We start from the raw sequence: 18,756 nt of genomic DNA on the forward strand, positions 1-18,756 counted from the left end.
AACATTGTTAAACATGTGAAAAGATCATTTAGTACCATTTGTAAATAGCGTGTTTGGTTGACAAACGGAGAAAAGCAAGTACAAGATGTATGATTTAATTTTTCCAACATGAATAAATTAGTTTAATTTATATTCAAATATGACATTCTAATAAGTATTAATCTGTAAAAGAGAAACTGAGTATCGATTACTCATAGCTTGACTATACATGAAAATCATTCGGGCAGATACTCTTAGCAATATACAAGGCAATTAAAACCATGTGCTCCAGAGGCATAACAATTGTTTACTTAATCAACAAAACAACAACAAAATCTTAAATCATCAGAAACATTCTCATAGTCTTCATCAATCAACAATATTTTATAACCCGGAGAAATATTTGGTCAAGCCATGGAACTCTTAGTCGATTACATCTATCAGCATACAGAAAGTTTGCAGTAGGCTTTTCGATGTGGCCTTTAATTGTATATGGTTAACGCGTACTTACAATATGAAGTAAATATTGTAAATGAATATTAAATAAATCATGCTGATATGTAATGAATGATTAGTTATTTTGTCACAGAAAACATCTTATGTCATTTATGATATAATGTTAGTTGAAAGAAACTAATATTTCAGGAATTAACTTCTAAAATGCTTTCATATGGGGAATGTGAATTTTATTGAAAGCCTCTTCGTAAAACTAAGCCTAAAACTTTCGGATTATTGCTTTATTGAGCATATTTTGCAGCTTGTCTGGTATGTTTCCACTGATTTTCCTACAACTCGTGAAAAAATATGGTGTCACAAAAAAAACCACTTATTATGTTTCAAGAATTAAGAAGGATGTTGTAACCAAGACATGATGCTTATAACAAATACTTCGAATAATATGAAAGAGATTTTTTCTCCTTTGACATTTAATGACAATAAAATGTCGTTTCAACAAATGCATCTGCTTTCCTTTCAGGCATTTATTTCAAAGTTATCAAATACCAATATCGAAGTCTGAAAATCCAACATAGAATTTATGAAATATTCGTGTAGTGTGCTTGATATTGTATAACATATATATTAAATCACGTTGCTTTGGCGACTAGTTGTTGCTAGTCTTGCTATATAACAAGTGTAGTCAACGTTACCATTGTCATTGTGTTTGGGACATCAACATGACAACACAAAATAAGAAATAAAAAAGACGAACAAAACAAAATTGTAGAATATCAACTTTTGACGCAATCTTGACATTAATATCGATAACATCCGTCAAATTGTTCTACTGCAGCAGACTATAAATGTCATATCGTAATATTTGCTGTCTATACCATGGCTTAACAATCGATTATGTCAACGACGCTCCTCATGCCCCAGAGAATGGTGTTTGATGTTAATAATTTATCGGAATACACCGCCTACATCTCCCAATGGCGACATTCTCCATGCTGGCATTTTTGCTGTCATCTGGCCCATTGTATATTTTAAAAAGAGTTAAAGTACTAGCATTATGATATTGCACGAATATACAGAATTTGTAGCTGTAAAGTTTTAAGAATAAATGTTATCGCTGTAGTGGACTAATATAGGATGAGTTTAGACAGTTAGGTCATGTTTATTGTCACAGACTTATCGAACACTGTGATTGTTAAATAAGATAAGGCTGTTAGAGTATAGATATAATGCCGTCGATAGAAGTGTACAACATACCAGTTGCATTAGATGTCGACACTGCCGATGATCAGATCGTAAAACTATTACATGGTTATCATGAACCGCGGGGGACAAACAAAATAACTTCGTTATAAGCATTGTTCGTTATACACGTATTACATACATATTGTAGGCACCTTGATGCTGAATGAGTTATGCCTCATAATCAAGACATCGTTATAAGCATTGTTCGTTATACACGTATTACATACATATTGTAGGCACCTTGATGCTGAATGAGTTATGCCTCATAATCAAGACATCGTTATAAGCATTGTTCGTTATACACGTATTACATACATATTGTAGGCACCTTGATGCTGAATGAGTTATGCCTCATAATCAAGACATCGTTATAAGCATTGTTCGTTATACACGTATTACATACATATTGTAGACACCTTGATGCTGAATGAGTTATGCCTCATAATCAAGACATCGTTATAAGCATTGTTCGTTATACACGTATTACATACATATTGTAGGCACCTTGATGCTGAATGAGTTATGCCTCATAATCAAGACATCGTTATAAGCATTGTTCGTTATACACGTATTACATACATACATATTGTAGGCACCTTGATGCTGAATGAGTTATGCCTCATAATCAAGACATCGTTATAAGCATTGTTCGTTATACACGTATTACATACATATTGTAGGCACCTTGATGCTGAATGAGTTATGCCTCATAATCAAGACATCGTTATAAGCATTGTTCGTTATACACGTATTACATACATATTGTAGGCACCTTGATGCTGAATGAGTTATGCCTCATAATCAAGACATCGTTATAAGCGTGTTCGTTATACACGTATTACATACATATTGTAGACACCTTGATGCTGAATGAGTTATGCCTCATAATCAAGACATCGTTATAAGCATTGTTCGTTATACACGTATTACATACATATTGTAGGCACCTTGATGCTGAATGAGTTATGCCTCATAATCAAGACATCGTTATAAGCATTGTTCGTTATACACGTATTACATACATATTGTAGGCACCTTGATGCTGAATGAGTAATGCCTCATAATCAAGACATCGTTATAAGCATTGTTCGTTATACACGTATTACATACATATTGTAGACACCTTGATGCTGAATGAGTTATGCCTCATAATCAAGACATCGTTATAAGCGTGTTCGTTATACACGTATTACATACATATTGTAGACACCTTGATGCTGAATGAGTTATGCCTCATAATCAAGACATCGTTATAAGCATTGTTCGTTATACACGTATTACATACATATTGTAGGCACCTTGATGATGAATGAGTTATGCCTCATAATCAAGACATCGTTATAAGCATTGTTCGTTATACACGTATTACATACATATTGTAGGCACCTTGATGCTGAATGAGTTATGCCTCATAATCAAGACATCGTTATAAGCATTGTTCGTTATACACGTATTACATACATATTGTAGGCACCTTGATGCTGAATGAGTTATGCCTCATAATCAAGACATCGTTATAAGCATTGTTCGTTATACACGTATTACATACATATTGTAGGCACCTTGATGCTGAATGAGTTATGCCTCATAATCAAGACATCGTTATAAGCATTGTTCGTTATACACGTATTACATACATATTGTAGGCACCTTGATGCTGAATGAGTTATGCCTCATAATCAAGACATCGTTATAAGCGTGTTCGTTATAAACACATTTTACTGAAATTTGGTTTGGTTTGTTAGTGTAACATCTTATTAACAGTCTGGGTTATTTAGAGACGTACCATATCTAAAGGATGCAGGAAAGCCGGAGTACCCAGAGAAAAGTCATCGACCTGATTTCATCATCTGGTAAATTCACTCACATGTGTTTCGAACTAGTAATCAATTGGTGAATGGCTTGTGGCTATATTTAGGGAAATCTTAAACACTCAGATACCGAGGCCCGAAAAAATTACGGCTACTGCTAGGTGGTTAATGTGTCTGACAGTCTACCACCCGCAATCCTCCTCAAACCATCGGTGGTACAGTGGTTAATATGCCTGACAGTCTACCACCCGCCCTACTCCTCTATTCATTGGTAGAACAGTGGTTAAAGTGACTGACAGTCTACCATCCGCACTCATCCTCTTACCTTCGGTGGCATAGTGCTTAATATGTCCGACAGTCTACACCCGTCCTACTCCTCTAATCTTTGGTGAAACGGTGGTTAAAGTGTCTGACAGTCTACATCCCGCCCTTCTCCTATATGTGCGACAGTCTACCACCGCCCACCTTTAACCACCGGTGGCAGAGTGGTTAATGTGTCTGACAGTCTACCACCCGCCCTTCTCCTCTAACCATCGGTGACACAGTGGTTAACATGTCCGACAGTCTACTACCGCCCTCCTCCTCCAACCTCCGGTGGCATAGTGGTTAATGTGTCTGACAGTCTACCACCCGCCCTGTTCCTCATATCATTGGTGGAACAGTGGTTAATGTGTCCGACAGTCTACCACCCGCCCTCCTCCTCTAACCACCGGTGGCAGAGTGGTTATTGTGTCCGACAGTCGACCACCCGCCCTACTCCTCGATACGCCCTACTCCTCATATCATTGGTGGAACAGTGGTTAATGTGTCCGACAGTCTACCACCCGCACTCCTCCTCTAACCATCGGTGGAACAGTGGTTAATATGTTCGACAGTCTACCACCCGCCCTACTCCTCTAACCACCGGTGGCAGAGTGGTTACTGTGTCTGACAGTCTACCACCCGCCCTACTCCTCTAATCTTTGGTGGAACAGTGGTTAATGTGTCCGACAGTCTACCACCCGCCCTACTCCTCTAACCACCGGTGGCAGAGTGGTTACTGTGTCTGACAGTCTACCACCCGTCCTACTCCTCTAATCTTTGGTGGAACAGTGGTTAATGTGTCCGACAGTCTACCACCCGCCCTCCTCTAACCACCGGTGGCATGATGGTTAATTTGTCTGGCAGTCATCCACCCGCCCTACTCCTCTAATCATTTGTGGAACAGTGGTTAATGTGTCCGACAGTCTACCACCCGCTCTCCTCTAACCACCGGTGGCATGATGGTTAATGTGTCTGACAGTCTACCACCCGCCCTACTCCTCTAATCATTGGTGGAACAGTGGTTAATGTGTCTGACAGTCTACCACCCGCCCTACTCCTCTGATCATTGTTGGAACAGTGGTTAATGTGTCCGACAGTCTACCACCCGCCCTCCATCTCTAACCACCGGTGGAACAGTGGTTAATGTGTCTGACAGTCTACCACCCGCCCTACTCCTCATATCATTGGTGGAACAGTGGTTAATGTGTCCGACAGTCTACCACCCGCCCTCCTCCAACCATCGGTGGCATAGTGGTTAATTTGTCTGACAGTCTACCACCCGCCCTACTCCTCTTATCATTGGTGGAACAGTGGTTAAAGTGTCTGACAGTCTACCACCCGCACTCATCCTCTTACTTTCGGTGGCATAGTGGTTAATATGTCCGACAGTCTACACCCGACCTACTCCTCTAATCATTGGTGAAACGGTAGTTAAAGTGTTTGACAGTCTACCACTCGCCCTTCTCCTTTAACAATCGATGACACAGTGATTAATTTGTCCGACAGTCTACCACCCGCCCTCTTCCTTTAATTACCAGTGGCACGATGGTTAATGTGTCTTACAGTCTATTGCCAGCTATCCTACTATAATCATTAGTGACACAGTGGTAAAGATGTCTTAAAGTCTCTCTTGGTCACTAGCGCCAAATCATGAACTTACTCTTAGGGTAGTTGTACTAAGTTAGTGTTATTTTTCCGGAAACTCTGATATTCCCTATTACAAAAACTAAAACTTATCGTCCTCCATTGGCTACGTCTGTTTATTGTATTTATTGTTACATGTGACAATGCTTCAATAGAAATATAATTAATTAATTTTTTTGATCTGGAGAGTAGTGATGGAATAGAATTCACCTGGCCTACATTTTCCAAATCCAATATCGAATGACCATTGTCTCATGAGTTTGTTCTTTCTTTAGAAAGCATTCGGTTTGCTGTGATTTTCTTTTGGCTCGCACATTGTATATGGTGAAAGCTAATTGATCACATATTGGCTTCGCCACAATTGGCTCCTTGTGGCTATACTGACCGAAAACCGTTTCCATGTATCGGCGCTAGAGCATGAACAACATTCGTATTGATTTCCAATTCGCTCTAGTTATATTCCACTTCGGATGCTTGTTCTGGTATTCATTCTTTATTATAGTCAACACCCTACCTTAATTCCCTACAAATTAGATCTTTAATACATCTGCATATCTTAATCTTGTTTCTAGCTTGTTCTCCGTACATTCTGCCAAGATTTTCCCTGTTTCGCTCGATTTTTGCTTGTAACGCATTATCAGAAGGTAAAAAGTGTTAAAAATTTCTTGGCACTAAGAAGAACTTCTTACAAGATGTATGAACGCGTACGCACACCACCGTGCACGTCATTTTATATTAAAACTTAAGTAGCTTATACAAGCTGGTGTTTCCACGGCCTTGCTATCAAATGACTGTTAACCAGTACCAAACCAGACCAGTGTTGTATCTTGGATGAACCCGGCTGCTGACTAGTCGCACTCGGTTTACTTCGATTACAAGCTCGTGTCCGCTCTGATTGCCTATATTGTGGCACTTGTCATATCACTGAAAGTGTTACGAAGAAAATATTTATGATAATTAATAACTCGACTGTGTCACGTGGTGCATTCTTAACGCGATGAAATTTATTCCCATCTGCGGATGCATGTAGACGTATCCTGACTGTGCACGTGGACCGTAGCATAACAGTAAACATAGCGGGACGGGAAAGTAATATTTCATTTTATCTTGGAACTTTCCTGTACTGACGTTCATTTCAAGGTAAAGGTAAGGTTTTGTCATAGTACTTTGTTCTTCATTATGTTTGCTGGTTAAACGTGTAATTTTGTGTAAGTAGAGAGTAAGTAGAGTAATTTGAAATTGGATCAACTGAAACAATGCTCAATTTGAAATGAATTGAAATCCCCGTTCACTCGTATCCATGTTTTTTGTTGCTTTTTTTGCTACATTGACATTTGGATAATTTAAAGATATTTCTCTTTCACCAAAGACTTCAATTTAACCGGGTTCCAAATAAATGTTTTACATTAGCTGGGCTTGTTGTTCAAGTTTTGAACAGACACGACAATAAGGTTTGTGATCAATATGGCAACGTGACAGGTTTATTTTGGCTTCACACAAAGGCTATCACTCTAACCTATGTTGGTCGAAATCATTGGCCATATATAAAGCTTAGAAAAAACTTTTGGAGCCTTGAAGCAATAGAAATGTTGTTGGTCAGGCTCGTAGTCCATAGACGTATTTCTGGTTAGACTACTAAGCCATCAATCATAAACCTGTTGAGGTAATAGACCGCAAAATGTGACGTTGGTCTGTCTTGGAGGCCTTAGACAGCTATGAAGGTTTGGTAGTTGTATTGATCTTGGCTTTAGATATTATCAGTGAAGACAAGACATATTATGATTCTATTTGATACCACAAAAGTTCACAACTGAAATATATCATGGTTAACCGGTATGACTGCTCGTCCGGCCAGACTCGTCGACTATACAGTTTATATTAGTTGGATGAAGGATTTAGCCCGATATAACGTAAAGCTAGATAGTCAGGCTTGGAGACCAATGATATCATACTGTTGGGTAATGATAACTCTCATTGAATAACCAACCCTGCATGGCGACTGCCTGACATTTACTGACAGTGTGTAATAATGAATGTATGATACTGAACTCTACAGCGTATCCTTAGTCTATACACGTGTACATAGTGTATCTAGCCTGTCAGCAGACTTTAAATTATACATAAGGGATCTACCTAGGGAACTAGGGACAATCTCTACAGCAGACAGACATCCATAATTTGGTCTGACTTATGGAGCGATCAGTTATCCATTAATTAGTATACTGTTTCCTCTGTTACGGTTTAAATGTGAAATGATCACTTTGATGGTTTATCTGTGAAATGATCACTTTGATGGTTTATCTGTGAAATGCCCACTTTGATGGTTTATCTGTGAAATGCTCACTTTGATGGTTTATCTGTGAAATGCTCACTTTGATGGTTTATCTGTGAAATGCTCTCTTTGATGGTTTATCTGTGAAATGCTCTCTTTGTGGTTTATCTGTGAAATGCTCACTTTGATGGTTTATCTGTGAAATGCTCACTTTGATGGTTTATCTGTGAAATGCTCACTTTGATGGTTTATCTGTGAAATGCTCACTTTGTTTATCTGGAATGCCACTTGATGTTTATCTGTGAAATGCTCACTTTGATGGTTTATCTGTGAAATGCTCACTTTGATGGTTTATCTGTGAAATGCTCACTTTGATGGTTTATCTGTGAAATGCTCACTTTGATGGTTTATCTGTGAAATGCTCATTCTTTGATGGTTTATCTGTGAAATGCTCACTTTGATGGTTTATCTGTGAAATGCTCACTTTGATGGTTTATCTGTGAAATGCTCTCTTTGTGGTTTATCTGTGAAATGCTCACTTTGTGGTTTATCTGTGAAATGCTCACTTTGTGGTTTATCTGTGAAATGCTCACTTTGTCGTTTATCTGGGAATGCTCACTTTGATGATTTATCTGTGAAATGCTCACTTTGATGATTTATCTGTGAAATGTTCACTTTGATGGTTTATCTGTGAAATGCTCACTTTGTGGTTTATCTGTGAAATGCTCACTTTGATGGTTTATCTGTGAAATGCTCACTTTGAGGTTTATCTGTGAAATGCTCACTTTGATGGTTTATCTGTGAAATGCTCACTTTGTGGTTTATCTGTGAAATGCTCACTTTGATGATTTATCTGTGAAATGCTCACTTTGATGGTTTATCTGTGAAATGCTCACTTTGATGGTTTATCTGTGAAATGCCCACTTTGATGGTTTATCTGTGAAATGCTCACTTTGATGGTTTATCTGTGAAATGCTCACTTTGTGGTTTATCTGTGAAATGCTCACTTTGTCGTTTATCTCTGGGAATGCTCACTTTGATGATTTATCTGTGAAATGCTCACTTTGATGGTTTATCTGAATATGTTCACTTTGATGGTTTATCTGTGAAATACACACTTTGATGGTTTATCTGTGAATGCTCACTTTGATGGTTTATCTAGGAAATGCTCACTTTGATGGTTTATCTGTGAAATGCTCACTTGATAGTTTATCTGAGAAATGCTCACTTTGATGGTTTATCTGTGAAATGCTCACTTTGATAGTTTATCTGTGAAATGATCACTTTGATGCTTTATCTGTGAAATACACACTTTGATGGTTTATCTGTGAATGCTCACTTTGATGGTTTATCTAGGAAATGCTCACTTTGATGGTTTATCTGTGAGAAATGCTCACTTTGATGGTTTATCTGTGAAATGCTCACTTTGATGATTTATCTGTGAATTTATGGTTTATCTGTGAAATGCTCACTTCGATAATTCATCTTGAAAAGCTTATTTTGATGGTTCCACTGGACAATGATCATTTGGATGATTTACTTTTAAACCTAATGCCACAACCTTCCGCAGCTTTTGTTAAATAGTTTTATTTTATAAAGTAAGAAAAACACAGATCATTATAAATTACTATATGTTTTATGCTACTCATTCAGATGAAGCATTACTCTATATTCTTGACTGGGGTACTGGAAATTGAATGGAGTTTTAATTTCATTCATAAATAAAGACGTGTACCACCAACACTTGGGAACATTCCACAACTGGAGATAACTGCTCAGTAACGTGAATTCTGTAAATAGAACTAACCAGTATTTCGCGTGGCAGTGGTGCTAAGGTATTCTAATCCATACCTTTTTATTAATTCTTTTGATCATATAGCATAAGTTCTAAATTTCCACATGTATTGTACTCTTGCATTAGGATGTTTTAGAGAGGAATATAGCTATATTGTTGTTTTTATTTATAAACTATCTATCGAAGATTACTGTCATATGCTATGCTATGGAATATTATAGGGTCACAATCTACAGTGAAACGCCAACTATAACAGTGCTTTGGACCAGATAATCCAACTATTGGCATAAATACTATACTAAAAAAGAGTGTATAAGATATATAATTTTACTTGTCTATATTGTGTCTTAATAAAGGGACAGATCGACTCGAAAATTATTTTGTCCACACTTGGAATTATTTCTTTGTCCCGTATTTACTTCTTTAAGTAATTCGTATCCTACACACATGCGTTTGTAAGGATCCATATTACTTATTTGAACCATATTACAGTGTAATAGAATAAGGAATGTATATTATAAAGAATAAATTATACCTTGAAGTTACTACTTTGCATGTTTGTGATGCATGGGGGTGATGGCGAAATGTAGTCTTATCTTAATCCAACATTTGCTTCTAATGACGACGTTCTGTTTTAAATTTGATTTAAGTTTGTGAATGCAGTTGGAAGGTTATCAAAATCTGACACTCACTTTGGCTTTTTACTTTTACTATTGACTTTATCAAGAAGACAAAAAAAAAATACGATGAAAGTTTGGAGCAATACTGCTTTAATGACTGAAGTGACTATTATGATGAAGTTCTTAGGTATATCATAATGTAACATACGATGTGTACTTTAAGTTTCGCCTAATTGATACTGAAGAAGTACCTGTGGAAAACACAGGAGCCAAGGGGTACTTTGTGATAAAGAGGCGTCGGGTTCTAAACAACTAACTTGTGATTAAAATTTAGTAATCATACTATTTCTTTTCCTGTTGAACTTTTCGAGTCTAAAGTAATTTCAGGAACAATTAGTTTCTTCTATTGTTTACCGCTTCTCGATATTAACTAACAATTCCCGTTGCTATGGTTCCTGAGTGTTATATGTAACCTAGCCCCCTGAAATAAGTCAAAAACAATTTGGGGCATTTGCGCTAACTGCTAACCGTTGTTTGAAGGTTTTTTTTCTATGCATGTTACACCTAAAATCATTCACGACTTAAAAACTTTATCTGGATTAAAAAACAGAAACATGTTAAAGGTCATGTCAGTTTCTTCTTTTATTTAATATCACTTTTATCATTATGTTGAGTCCTGTGAAAGAGGATCTATCTTTAGATGCTTTATTGGTAAATAAACGTACAATTTAATTTACACACAAAAACAAGTTTTTTAATATATTGAGTAATATTCAAGCTCATATTTCGAATCTTTTATCTAGTCCGTTGCATTCTTTACATTATAAATAATAACAGACTTCCCTACCACCACAGGAATAAACAATTTAGTTCATTATAAACATCACATATCAAGAAATCTCTGTAATGTGCATCAGCTTGTTGATAAAGCAGTGTAAAAACTCGGGATAAGATCGCTACGCTTGTGTTTATTTAACTTTCAATCTAACAGCCGGCAATGTATTACTACCGCCTATATATAACAGCCGTCGTCCGGAACGAGAGATGCCTGTCGTTTAAACTGTTAGAATATTGATAATGGCGTCACGCAGCGGGCTCCAAACATATCGGTTTTAACCAAGTCGGTTTTTTTTCGAATTTGTGCAATTTGATTTCGTTAAGATTTCGTTGCGAATTCCAAACATCAGCATGCCTCTGCCTTGTGATTTTCTTCAAGCACGATTTTTCTCATTCACACTTTGTTTACTTTGAAGTTGATAATAGAGCATGGGGAAGTTTTCAATAACAATATCCTTACAATATCCGAGCAAAGCAGCGAGATATATTTGCTGACACGAGCAGAAACATTCGCCTGAGGATGAAAAGATGTTTGAAAACCACTCAACCCGCTCATACATTGTAAAAGAAGTGCAAAAGCGCAGCGAAAACAGATTTAATTAACAGAAATGTCAATCAACACATGTAAAATGTTCTGTTGGTTCTTAAAACTCAGATAAACACGATGTAACGTCTTCGTAATTAATTCAATGAAAAGAGAACTTATTTCATATATGCATCTCATTATGCACGATTCCTAGCATAGTTGCAGTCATTTTTGTGTGTCTGCTTGATATTTTGCATTTGCATATCTGTAACAAATATAGTTTTATGTCGCTATATTAACAGCTAGAGTATGGCAAGCCGTTTGAGTTTTTACCTATGGAAATGAAGATATCTGTATTCAAAATAAAGATATCTGAATTTCTACAACAATTAGAGATATCTGTATTTGAATTAGATATATCTTTAATTGAATTATGGATATCTTTAATTGAATTAGAGATATCTCTATTTAAAAAACAGATATCTCTAATTAAACACGAAATAGAGATATCTCTTATTCAAATACGATATCTCTAATTCAATTAAAGATATCTTTATTTCAATTGGGGCTATCTGCATTTCATTGTAAATAAAGATACCTGCATTTAAAATAATTATATCTTTAATTCAAATACAGATATCTTTAATTCAAATACAGATATATTTAATTCAAATACAGATATCTCTAATTCAATTAAAGATATCTCTATTTCAAATGCAGATATCTCTAATTTTTGTAGAAATACAGATATCTTTATTTTAAATACAGATATCCCTATTTGAATTAAATATATCTTTATTTGACAAAGAGATATCCGTATTTAACTATCAAATAGGAAAAACGACTGCTCCCTTGACTCTCCGTTTTGCGCATGACGGAAGTTAAGTGTATCCGCTTTCAATATTATTCAATTTTAGCTGCAACAGTTCGCTTTGTTTTCCGGAGAGCAGTTGCCATGTCCTGTTCTCAAGAAACCCCCTCCAAATAGCAAGTTTATCGGTTTAATAGACCTACAGTTATCATACATGCATATGGAATCTTAAAATTCATTAAATTACAAGCGTTTCATTAACATTGATCAGGATTAGGGAGTAATCATTATTTTCTTTGTGCTTCAAAATTAATCTTAATTCAAATAGAGATACCTCTATTTTAAAAAGAGATATCTGAATTGCAAAGTAATTGCAGATATCTCTAATTCAATTAAAGACATCTCTATTTTAAATAGAGATATCTGTATTTGAATTAGAGATATCTGTATTTAAAATGAAGACATCGCTATTTAAACACAATTACATATATTTTTATTTAAAATATGGATATCTTTAATTCAAATAGAGATATCTCTATTTTAAATCAAGATATCTTTAATTGGACAACAATTCAAGATATCTCTATTTAAAATAAAGTTATCTCAAAATACATTTAAAGATATCTGTAATTCGAATAGAGATATCTGAATTTGAAATAGAGATATCTTTAATCTAAAAGAAGACATTTTTTTATTTTCAGTAGAAATAGAGATATCTATATTTGAATATGACATAATTTTATTCAATTAGAGATATCTTTATTTAAATTACAGATATCTTTAATTAAATAGAGATATCTTCTTTTCAATAGGTAAAAACCCAAACGGCTTCCCATACTAAAGTGGTTTAAGGAAGTTACAAAACAATTATTTGAAGGAAAGCCGGAGTACCCAATGAAAATTCACCAACCTACAGAAAAAATGTTTATTACATTTTTCGCAGTGAAAAATAAGGTTTCATGGTGAAATTATAAGTGATATTTTCTCTGGAGCGAAAATATCTCTTTTGATATTTTCGCTCGCTTTTTGAGGTTAAATCTTCGTACTAATGAAACAAATCAAAGTTTCCACATCACTCGATCAAATATAACTGGTATTTATCAAGAAAAAAGGAATATCCTCCATTTAATATGCATGGAAGGTGACATATTTGACATAGATGATATTAATCAACGCATTAAATAAATTAAGCGAATGTTTAACAAGTGGCAACGTCAACAGATCATGCAACGAGATAAATAGACGTGCTGTACCGAAAGTGGGCACCAGTGAGAGCAATAACATATTCAACTTAAGCGATTTGATCGGTGCAAAAGTCTCAAGAGTATTCAAGAAACAAAAATTTACATTGAATGTAATGATATGTTTCATTTCACATGCAATTGTGATCGGTAATATAAGAGCCACAGTCCTAAGCTTGGCGATTAAATCGCAATAAATAATGTTATGGGTCAATCTCAGCTCAATCTAAGGTTTTTGGATTGCTAGATTTCTTATCGAGTTTCTATCGCTATAGTATTGTGCATTTTATGCACGAAGAAGTTTATGTCTATGGGGACATCGATAAAAATGTATTTTATGCTCGTTTGGGATTCATCCCAACAATACAGTTTGACAAATGGCCAAATCCATGTCAGCTTAAGAGAATGACTGTCATTGAAGACCGCTTGATAGTTACTACGTGACGAAGAAGACTGACCAATATACTTAAATTTTGGTTGATAACAGCAAGGGACATTAAAAGACCTATCAGGTTTAGAGGTGGGGAAAGTCGGAGTAACATGAGAAAAACCACCGACAACGGTTTGTACCTTAAAACTGCCCCACATGTGATCAAAAATCACGACCCAGAGGAGGAGGGCTTGTACATGTTTTGCATTAAATCTCTATTCATATTAGATACATATTTGTGAAATAGTTTTACTTTCATCCTATTTGTTTCCTAGTTTCACATTGCTGATAAATATGCCATGAAGGTCATTCTCATCTGGAATAACATCAAAATTCGAAAGAGAATTTCATCATCAATAAGCAAATTTAAAATACCGAGAAACAAAGTTAATTTACAATACGTGTCATTATTAGTTATGTACAGCTCAACATTTTATTACGTGAAGCCATACAACTCATAAGTGGAACAGCAACACGATATAATGTACACGGTACAATACATTGCAATAGTAATAATGCAATATATGTATATAAATTATGCAGCATGTACATTATTAAATAATACATAGGCGGACAGTGGTTATAATGAATGAACTTAATTATGTATGAAAAACACATAAGTAAATCAATAATTTTATTTTATGTCAAACATCAGAAATAGTTGATCAGCATTTGAAATACCTCTCAGTACAATTGCTATTATATATCTTACACAAGTTTCGCGCGTGTTATGGATTTCGCCACTCACTTTAATTCCTGTATAGGGATGAATACTACAACAGAGGAGTCATATTGTTTTTACTTGAATGTAGGAATGATAATGTTTATCAGCGTTTCACATACCATATTATTCTGTAAAAAAAAATAAAAAAAATATTAAAGTACATTTGTAACATATAACATCAAACCACACGTAAATCTATAAGCCAATCTTGGTTCCTTCAAAAGTTAATGGAGCATATTAACCGACTCTCGAATAAATGTCTGGCGGTTTCCTGTTCACTGTCTCAACTCACAAAGTCAACAGATTGTATCAGAACCGTAGGAATGTTATATTAAACTATGTCACGGTGTATTATTAGAAACCACACCGCGTTCGCTGACGCGCGTGCCCCAATAGGTATGTCTTGAACGCGCATATGCACCTGGTATAAAGTTTTTATCAGCGCCTTGTTGGAGCATATGTGGAGGTTTAGATTGGCATGGAGTCTTTGTTTACAATGCACGTCCGGATTTTCTGCTCCATGTGTTGTGCCGTTTTAATCTGACAGGATATCAGAATATCGTTATATTTTATGAGTTATGAAACATGATATAATATTCTCCAAGGATCGCGATGACGTAAATTACACGGCGAAGATTAAATTGCAATATCATATTTAAACACAATCATCGAATGCTATAAAACACATGAAGCACAATCCCCCTGTGTGCTCGATCTATCTCTTCAGTGTACATCAGCATGTGATAGTAGACTTTGTATTGGAAAATATTAAAACGTCAGAAGTCTCCTACTGCAGATAAAAAGCTAGAAATAAACTGTGTTGGAAGGTAATAAAAAGGGCATTGGCATAAATTCGCCATCAAGACAGAAAAAAAATTGATTATTCTCAATAAAAGAAACTGAACAGTTTTGTATAGTGCTGTATGAATATTTTACTTGAGTACTTGGGTATAGTGACTGATAGTGCTCTCGGATTGATGATATCCCTTATTGACATTTAGACTTAAACTTATATAACTGTACAAATAATATCAGGTACTCAAATAAGAGCTTCTATTTATATAGACAGCAGCAAAAGGTTTCACAAAGTCAAAGAAACAAATACGAAAAAGGCCTTACAAGTTATATGTGTAATTTCCAAATTGTGATTATATTTTAGACTTTTTACAGTAAATAATCATTTGGGAGAATGGTTCAGTTGTCGGAACTAAATTGTTTATGTAATCATGACGACCATTTGTCACGTTTTAAACATTTGTTTTATTGTAGCCCCTAAGTTAGAACTGACCATATGAGAGGATTTTTATAGACGTTGCATATTAATATTTTCTTATTGTATTCAAGATCTGGTAAATAAAATATATGTGTATACAAACAACAACAAAAAACTAAATTTTCCTTCGCGTATTGATATTTTCTTCTTGCATTCAAGATCTGGTAAATAGAAAACAATTACACAAAAATAGTTCCTAAATTTTCGGTTACAATGAAAAATATACTGAAATAAAACATAAAACAGACGTCCAGTGAAGATCACCATTGATTACATTAGGACTTATGTAGATGAAGCTGGCAAATAAAACCTGGAGCAGCTGAAAAACAAAATAGTCTTTGTTTATCATCACAGCCACCTATAGACCAACGGTAGATAAACGATATTCAGGGTCGTTTTCTTATTGTCTTATCTGCGGCGATAAAACGCGTGGAAATAGAAACTAATGAAATGGTCAGCCCGCAGGTGTGTGTAAAGATGCGGCCGGTCAGTGTGAGTGGTCAATGACCAGTGGATTGCAGTGAAAGATCCATAGGAAGCTGCTTATAGACGGATTGCCTTCGTTTCATATCTTATAAAACAGGAATTAGTCTTCTTCTAGATAAACAATATGTCGGGGGACTGTCTTGTTTACATCCTGTCTATACTATGATTCATGTTGCTTAGAAACTTGATTTTATAGAAGAGAGGATGAAAATAACCAATAGCAAATTACAATGCATTTTGTAAGATATCAGAATTACTTAAGGAACAAAGGTTACAAGAATTGAGGTATATTTATTGCATGCGAGTCGTTTTGTGTACAAAATCAACGGAAAATTGAACATGCTTTGAAGTGGCTAGTTTCTTAAATGCGATTCCATCTCTGAAGATGTTTTCCATTGTCCGTCCTTGAGCTCAGACATAACTCTCTCTGGTAGACAATAAAATTGCTTCCACGATTCATGACCTTGACAAATATACCTGCAGCACTCACGCCATTGCATACGACGTATAATCTTATTTAGACTTGTTTAAATGACATTAATGGCCTTGACTGTATTGTCTTAACATAACGTTGTGACTATGACAAGTTGCAATATATTTCTGTATATCGTATATTGGTATTTGTTAGAAAATTAAATATAGCATTACCTTGGCATCTTTTTTCAACCCAGTTTAACTTCATGAGAAAGATATTGCCTAAATTGAACGAGGGCTTTTAACGCAATGTGTACAAAACATGTATATTCACATTGACTGGTCGAAGACAATGACTCAATCTTACTAAAAGAAATCTACCTTATGAAGATCTTTTATAGCGTCGTAGAGAGAAGTTTCGTATTTTAATCAGACTGACATTGACTTCCTTTTTTTTCTCCTTTTATTTATCTCAATAAACTTTGGTATAAGTATCTATCTGCCAGCCATGAAATGGCCTGAGCACAAGATTATTACGAGCAGAAGATCTTCCTTCGAAGGTTAGAGGTCAACATTGAATCAGCGTTGATTGACTTCTTTGGTCCTGCGCTAAACAACGCGAGGTCAGGGTACCATACAAACATTTAAAAGACGTAATACTGTAATTTCATATTGTTTGTTATATTCTAATATTTATACTTTCGTTTTCTCTTTGCTATATATACATGTTAATGCGCATCAGATTTGGACAATTATTTCTGTATTTTTAATTCTTCAATATAAACAATTGAATGAAATGAAAATCTCAATTTTATTTCAGAAAATAAAATGCTTGAGAAATATTGCATGAATGAAATGAAAAATAGTGTTATTGTGGAACTATATTTTGTATACTTTCTGAACTTGACAACATTTCCCGCTAAATTGGAGCCAGCTGTTATTTTTTTTATAATTTAATCAATTGATCGGCTTTTACATCAATCGTATAGCGTTGATAAAAAATCTTATTTTATCGGAACGTTAAATTTAAAAGATTTAGTCGGTTGAAATGTAAATAAAATGAATGATTTTTTGTCGTTTACTGGTGTGTCAACTGCAATTTGTTGGACAGATATTTCAACAAGCGCGTCATTTAAACTATCTGTCCAAGAAATGCAGTTTACACACCAGTAAACAACAAAAATAAAAATCATTCTATAAATAAACGCTTTATAATAAACGTAAGACTTAAATCGATCAATTCATAGCAGTGTTTGAATACTTGTTTGCATTAATTACAAAAAAATATCCGCATTCAATAAATATAAGTGTTATGTATAGAATGATTATTGCAATATTTGTAATTAGGGTGCGAGGTAGGCTGGCCACTAGTCTCCAGAATATTAAAAAATCACTAACATTTGGCTGGATTATTTTTGTCTCTACTACATGTCTGATTCTAGAATATAGGAATATCAGTGTGCATTAATTTCATGTTGATAAAGATTTGCAGATAAATAAAAACTTACTGAAAGTGTTCATCTGTGCTTCAAGAAATTCAGGAATGATATAATCCTTTCACTAATTTGCCAAAACCATTTTGGATTTGACTGTTTTGGCGGGAAATATACAGAGAGTCGTGTGACTCACGTGGTCATGTGACAAGTCATGTGACATCAAACTTAATACATGCAGAAAATGATATGTAGACTTTAGAAGTTACAGCTTGTTAAATCTTGGAATTTTAATAACTTAAAGAAAATACATTGAACATTTAAGGTTTTCTCATCAATGCTATATATTGGTTTAATGTTTAGTTGAAATATTTGATAAGAAATTTTGTTTTCCTTTATGCTTCATGCTTTGACAGCTTGTTTTGCCATCAGTATTCAAAGTTATTCTTGATTTCTTAA

At 35.0% G+C, this 18,756-nt stretch overlaps 1 pseudogene; it reads left to right on the forward strand.

Moving 5' to 3' along the window:
* Nucleotides 1–6,301: 6,301 nt before the first annotated feature.
* The window catches only part of LOC138333274 (cAMP-dependent protein kinase type II regulatory subunit pseudogene), a 64,063-nt pseudogene continuing 51,608 nt past the window's right edge, over nucleotides 6,302–18,756 (forward strand).

This window comes from Argopecten irradians, chromosome 10 (genome assembly GCF_041381155.1).
Source record: "Argopecten irradians isolate NY chromosome 10, Ai_NY, whole genome shotgun sequence".
NCBI lineage: Eukaryota > Metazoa > Mollusca > Bivalvia > Pectinida > Pectinidae > Argopecten > Argopecten irradians.